At 39.2% G+C, this 7,479-nt stretch overlaps 1 protein-coding gene and 1 pseudogene across 6 annotated transcripts in view; one reads left to right on the top strand and one right to left on the bottom strand.

Moving 5' to 3' along the window:
- Osbpl9 (oxysterol binding protein like 9) overlaps nt 1-7,479 on the top strand; it is a 160,555-nt gene that overhangs the window by 32,584 nt on the left and 120,492 nt on the right. The gene's annotated exons all lie outside the window — the stretch shown is intronic.
- Nucleotides 5,075-5,319, bottom strand: LOC105743236 (annotated as a pseudogene).

Below are 7,479 nucleotides of genomic sequence, written 5' to 3'. Positions count from 1 at the left end.
AAAAAAAAATAAAGAAACTTTAAAACAAACAAACAAACAAAAAAAGGTGACTGACAAAAATTAAGCTGGCCCTTATCAAAGGAGAGTAAGAAAAATAAGGTCAGACTGTCCCTTATTTTTTCCTTTTTCAGACAGGTTCTCGCTAAATCATTGTGTCCCAGGCTGGGCTGGAACTTGTGATCCTCTTGCCTCAATCTCCTAGAGTGCCAGGATTGCAGGCATGGGCCACTGTGTGCACTGTCTGGGCACTTTTTTTTAATAAAGGCACTAATTCCATTCCTGAATGCTCTGCCCCTGTGATGTGATGGGCACTGGCTCCTTACGTCATCACTGGGAGAGCTTGGATTTCAGCTTGTGTGTTTTGGAGGAACATAAACACTAGGTCCATAAAGATACAGTCCTGTAGGTACTTGTGTCCCTCACACTTAGCGAGCCTTGGAAAGGCATTTTCTAGAATACCTTGTGAAATTGATTTTATTTTTATTTTTTTTGAAATTAATTTTAGAAGGTACTGTCTGCCTTTTGGTAGACATCATTGCCATAAGAAAAGGAAAATTGTTTCTAATTTTATTCATTTACTGCTTTCTCCACAGGGTCCTTTATTTTTGGTTGCTTTACCCAATCCCACATCACTTCTTAGCGGGGGGTTATGAATGCTGGTTGTATCCCCAGCTGATATGTTTTCCAACACTCGGGGCTAGGCTCTGTGCTTTGGCTTCCCAAGAGCAGCAGTCAGTGCCTTAGAAACGATCTACTTAGACCTACAGAATGAATTGATTTTCACACTGGCAGTACAGACCCAAGAGACCCTATCATATCCTTGTCTTCACTGTCTAGCGCTATTTATGCAGTATTGGCTAAAATGTTTAGAAGCAGCATTCCATAGATGTTTCTTTGGGAGAGAGAGTTTCTTGACTTTTTAAAAAGACAAGTGTCTAGAAGATATGAAGATGATTTACTAAAAGTTGAGACAAACTTAACAGACTTAGGAACAGAACTAAAACTGATTTTTTTTCAAATACTTGGTACAGGGTCTCACTATGCAGCATGGGTTTGTCAGCCTCCCCACCTCTAGGATTACAGGGGTGCACCACCATGCCTGGTCTCAGTGGCTAGCTCAGCACACCCAGGGCAGGGCTGGGGTGGCATGTGGTGCTGAGTATCGAACTCTGGTCCCTGCCCTTGCCTAAGCAGGTCTTTAGTCTGCTGAGCTATCTCACAGACCCATAAAACTGAATTTTAATTTGACCTTGGACAGCTAAAGTAAGTAGCAGCTCTATTTTAGTTTTCTTACCAATAATCAAAATGATAATGGAAGCTTCCTACTCATTGACTGAGTTAATTCCTAACATTGACTGGTTAGACATGCTATGCAAAGTTCTAGGCCATATTTACTGAAATTTCAAGTGGTTATCTGCACCTATGCATATCCTTCCTAGCATGCATTTATCGTACAAATACTTTTGAGTGTTTATACTAGCTATTACTGTAGAATTTATAGGCTAGCAGGGATGATGAACAGTATATAAATTAACTCTTTCAGCCTTGTTTAATTGTAGTTTAAGTAGTTGGTAGGTTTGTAATATTCATTTTTACTAATTTAATACTCAAATATACACACAGATTTTCTGGATCAAAGATTTTGTAATAATATTTGTCTATGCTTTTACAAGTTCTGGGGCTTCATCTGTTTTTGACACGGGAATACCTAAAAAGATGGCTTTACTCCTTTTCTTGGCGTCTTGTGGGTTTAGCCTAAGGACTTAACTACTTTAGTCTTAAATATTAGAATTTGTGATTCTCTTGCCTCATCCTTTCAGAATGCTTGTGTTTATAGCTTCAAGGAAGCTTTTGAGGTAGGCTAGAACCAGCCCAAGCACAGGCTTTGTAGAAATAAATTAAGAAATGTGGAGGACTTTTTTTTTTTTTGGTGAGGGGGCAGTGTCTCACGTTGTGACCTCACACTCACAGTGCTCCTCCTGTCTCAAGGCGTCCTCTGAGTGCCAGCTTCACAGGCATATGCTACCATACTCAGCTAAGAAATTTGAATTTATCTTAAGGGCACTGTGGAGCCCTTGAAGGATGTCTTGCTCTTTTGTCTAGCTTTTAAATTAAGGAAGTAACTTGAGTAGATTTATATTTTGCAAAAACTACTCTGGCTACTGTGGAAAATAGATCAGAGAAGAACTGTGGAGACTTTCAAGGTGATGATGCAGACTGTGGAAGTCTGGATGGGATGGAGAGAATGTCAAAGGGGTTAAATGAAAGGATTGAGATTTTGGTAGGAGATGAAACAAGGGGACCTTGATTGGGTGGGAAAGACAGACAGGTCACGGGTTAATGTAGGCATATTGAGTTTGAAATGGCTAGGAGAAAGCCAGAGATGTGGTAAGGAGCATGTGTGGGGAAGAGTGGAGAAAATTGCAGTCGCTTTTTCTGGGAATGCCGAAGCAAGTCTATTAATGAATTATTTCTCGTTATTTCTTCTGCCTTGGACTTTTGCCCTAGATTTTCATAAGGCTCGATTCTTTGATTCAAATATCAGCTCAGATAACCAACTTCAGTTTTCTAAAGCCACTTAGGTTAAAATTGAACCCCTTTCTCCTAAAATAGCTTTCTAATAATCACTGCTATGGTTTGAACATGTCCCCTGAACATATGTCTTGGAAGCTTTCTTTCCAACGTAAATGTGTTATGAGGTGAGGCCGAACGGGAGGGGAAAAGCTGTTCTGAAGAAGGCTTGGGGGAGGGTGTCCTCCCCTGCCCTCTTTGCCCTTCGGTCACATGCCTGCTTCTCTGCCTTCGGCGGGTGGCGTAGCAAGAAAGGCCTCACCAGATGCCAGTTCCTTGGTCTTGGATGAATTCAAGACGTTACACTTGCTAGGCAGGCTGAGCCGCTGAGCTATATCCCCGGGCCTCCAACTTAATTTTTTTCCTAACACTGCCAGCCAAAATTATTTTGTTAATTTTTTTGTCTTTTAAATTTCTTAGGGGAAATACCTATTTAAATCTTCTGTCCGTTTTAAAATTGGATTATTTGCCTTTTTATTGCTCATTGTAAGAGTTTTTTATGTTTTCTGGATATGTTAGACCCTTCACAGATACACAATTTGAAAATATTTTCTCTGTGATTTTGTACTTTGACTTTTTTGCTAATGTCCTTTGAAGTACAAATACTTTTAGCTATGATATTCAATATATTTTCTTTTTTTGTTGCCTGTATTGTTTCTTGTCAGCCAACAAAATCCAAGGTTACAAAGATCCACACTTATTTTTTAGTTCAGTCAGACTTTAGCCTTTAAGTTCAGATGTTTAATCTATGTTAAAATAATTTTTTTTCCATAATTTTATTGAGAAACAAATAGCAGTGAGACAGTTTCAGACCAAATTGGTAGGACAGTTAAAATAATTTTTTTTTAAAACGCTGCTTGGGCAAATGCAGTCAGGCACATAGGACTGCGGTTCGATTCCCAGCTCCAGAAGCCGCACCAAACCTGCCCGTAAGGCAGCATGAAGTAGTCCCCCCCAAAACAAAAACAAAAACTCCTTCTCAAAAAATTTTTTTAAATGTGGTATAGAGAAGTGGTCTAAATTTTCTTTCACAATGGCTATGTCCATTTTTCTCAGCACAGCTTGTTAGAAAGATTGTTCTTCCCCATTGGATAGTTTTGGCACTCTTTTAAAAAATAAATGGCCCATAAATGTATCAGTTTATTTCTCGACTTCCTCTTATATTCTACTAATCTATCTGTCCCTGAGTAGATCTATATGTCTGTAACTGTCTTAATTACTTTTCTTGTTGCTGAGACAAAATACCCAACACCAAAAAGTTAAAGAAGGAAAGGTTTATTTAGCTCATAATTTATAGACATTTCATTTCATAGTTGGTTGGTTCCAAGACAGGGTGGCATGGCAGAGGGACATCAGAGAGGAGAAACGTTCCACAGCAGAAGCAGGCGGAAAGGAGCTGCTTTCTGCCAGCAGCAAGCACTGGCAGCCTAAGCAGCAAAAGCAGTAGTGAAACAGCAGTGGTCTACTTTCTATCCCTTTTATATTCTTTCTTTTGAGACAGGATCTTGCTATGTAGTTGAGGCTGGCCTTAAACTCACCATGTAGTCAAGGCTTTTTGCTTGTTTGGTTCAATTTTTTTGAGACAAGGAGAACCTGGAATCTAACTCCAGGAGAGGCAAGGACTTGGTAACTTTATTGGGTGAGCCATTTTTATTTTATTTATTTATTTTATTTTTGGGTGAGCCAGTTTTAGAGCTACCCACATAAATAACATTTTGGCGTAGCCAGGAGATTCTAGTAACATAATGAGTACATTCATGGTTAGGAATTAATACATGTACATAACACACAGAATTCTCTTTTTCTTTCTTCCCCATCTACATCCTTTTCAGAAATTTTTTTTGCCAGCATCAGATTCACTTATTTTAGAAGTCATCAGATTGTCATAAATACAGATTAACATCTAGACTAACAGACCAAAAAACATAAAATACACATAAGATAATTATATTAAATCAAGTTTTTTAGTTGGTTGTTATGATTTGCATCTGCCTCTGTAAATGGATATTGAGGGCTGGTGATAGAAGTGGTTTTTAAAGAATTTAACTAAGAGCAGAACAGAGAGAGTTACTAAATGCCGCGTACCTGAGGGCCACACCTGGGATTGGGAGAAAGTTGGCTTTTAAGGGCTTTTGTATTAATTACATAACAATGTTGCCATCAACCCAGAGACCTAATCTTCTATCCTGTTGCTTAATGTCTTGACCTTGTCAGCTTGTTTGTTTTAGAAAGTCAGTGAGTAATGTGGGTAGGTCCTGTTTTCATCTGTTACTTTATTTTTATTTATTTATTTATTTATTTATTTTGCCACGAGATGTGTTTTATTTTCATTTAACATACAAATAATTTTCTATAATATCCCAGGGCAAACCGGAGAATTTGGCAGTCCGATTGGGGGGGTCCCCTCAGAGACCCACGGGCCGGTGGCATCGGCGCAGAATGCCCGGGTTCACAGTGCAGCTTGTGGCTCGTGTCCATCTTGCAAGTGGCTCTTCCTCCACATTATGACTGGGGGGTCTCGGAGATGACGGGGGCGGGGAATTGTCTGGGCTCTTAGGAAATCTCACTCTGCTTTTCCTGCTCAATGGTCTCTTTGGTCGGCAGGGTGTTCTTCTCCTGCGTCTCCGTCTTCTTCAGCTTGGCCTTCTCGAAGCTGGCGATTTCCCCCATGTCTGGTTTGTCTGCCATTTTCTTAAAACAATCCGAAAGTGTTTCGCTCCGAGCCCGAGCTCCTGGTGCTCCCACTCGCGTTGCTGCAGCAAGAGACCTCATCTATTACTTTAGAGGAAAAGTAGAGTGAGAATGGGCTCCACAGCAATTTTTTTTTTTTTTTCAGATCTCGATTGTGTCATCTAGGTTGTCTAATTTTTGTTCATTGTATTCATTTAGTTGTGTAAGACTGGTAATAATGTCTGCTTTCATTCCTAGTTTTAATACTTTGAGCCCTCATTTTTTCTTGGTCATTCTAGCTAAAGGTTTATTAATTTTGTTGTTGACTTCTGTGAGGAACCAACTTTCGGTTTGGTTCTTCTGTTATTCAGCTTTTTAATTCCATTGATTTCTAATCTTCTCCTTTTCTGCTTGCCTTAGGTCTAGTTGCAGTATTCTGTAGATTTTTAAGGTAGAAGGGTAAATTACTGATTTAGGACCTTTCTGTTGTAGACACTTTATAGTTATACATTTTTCTTTAATTGGTTTTGCTGTATTCTCCAGAAATTGCTTATTGTTTTCATTTTCATTAAATTATTTTATAATTTTTCTTTTGATTTTTATCCCTCGTTTCCTTAGCTATTTAGGGGTTTGTTGTTTCGTTTTTTGTGTAGTTATGAATTTGCAAAAATCCTTGTGAAGAATTTCAATCGATCGTGGTCAGAGATCTATGGTAGTTTATATTATTAGCATCCTTTTAGATTTATTGAGGCTTGTATGGCCTGACATGTTGTCTGTCCTGGAAAATATTTCACAGTATTGTAAACAGCTAAGTTATATATATTACAGGCAGTTAGGCAGGGCAGGGCCCTCAGCACAGAAGATAATTGTGGCTGGAGGGACATTCAGTAAAGGCCAGGCTTCAAGAAATAGAGGAACACCTATAGCCACCTGCTTTCCTTAGGCAGCAGTGATTGACCAAAACTGCCTTAGCCCATTCTTTCCCAGAAAATCCTTGTTCTGTCTTTGTATGCTTGTTATATTTGATCCCCATTTAATCAATATTAACCATATACCAAACAACTATACCTTGCTGTAATCTTATTGGTTCTCCATAGTTTTGTCCCACCTCACACCCACCTTGTGATTTCCCATTAGATCAATATTACCTAAGTGACTATTCTTGTAATCTTATTAGATAAATATAGTTTTCATCCAACGAAAACCTGTCTTATGGCTTTGCTCAAAAAACTCTTGAGAAGTGGGGTAGGTGGGCAACCCATTTTCTGGGCCCCCTTCTGTCTCTTATTCAGAAGCTGTCTTTTTCTCAATAAATTCTTCCTAGTCTTAACCTCTATTGTTCCTAGGATTCATTCCTTGATTTTAGGGAGGGTAAACTCAGTGTTTCAGACATCTAGCAGGTTGGGAGTTACAGTATTTCCCTTATATTATTTGGAGGTCCACATTTCGTCCCCATATCAACACCCTATTTCAATAGTACACTCATAAATAATGTATTTTAAGCAGGTTTCTTTTAAGAGTACACTGTTTCCAGGGCCCGGGGAGATGGCTCAGTGGAATAAGCACTTCCCTGGCAAGTGCAAGGGCCTGAGTTCAATCCCTGGTTCCGTAAAAAAAAAGAAATTAAAAAAAAGAGTACACTGTTTCCATTGAGCCCAGTTTCCATTTATAGCTTGCTGGCCAATATGTTGATCCATAGCCAATGTTTATCTGAAAGGGAGTCTGGAGATACATGATGTCCCACAGGAGGGCCGTACATTTAGTGAAACTTAAGGTGGAGGGTATTTCTGAAGAAAGAAGGGGAGGGTGAGTGTTGGGAGACAGCAAAATACAAGAAGTATTATATTGTTTGTGGTAACTTACTCTAAAAACTTTAATAGAAATTGTAGCCTGAATCAGTACTGTGGGATTACCTGGTGTCTTGATTCATTTTGTGCTCCTATGACAACAATCTCTGGGTACCAGAAATTTCTTAACCATTCCAGAGGCTGAGAAGTCAGGGACCCTGTATTTGACAAAGACCTTCTTGCTAGGTCTTCCTACAGTGGGAAGCAAAAGGACAAGAAAACATGAAAGAGTAAGAAATGGGACTTGGACTTGGAGCGCCAAGCCTGTTTCTAATTGGCATTAATTCATGGATGAGGGTGTGCCCACGTGACCTGAGCGCCTCCCGTTAGGTCTCACTCTAGCACTACTGCTGTGCTTCAGATTTTTTTTTTTTTTTTTTTTTTTTTTTTT

Source organism: Octodon degus, unplaced genomic scaffold, assembly GCF_000260255.1.
Source record: "Octodon degus isolate 3935 unplaced genomic scaffold, OctDeg1.0 scaffold00107, whole genome shotgun sequence".
In the NCBI taxonomy this organism is placed as follows: Eukaryota; Metazoa; Chordata; class Mammalia; order Rodentia; family Octodontidae; genus Octodon; species Octodon degus.
This window is presented reverse-complemented; position numbering and strand designations above follow the sequence as displayed.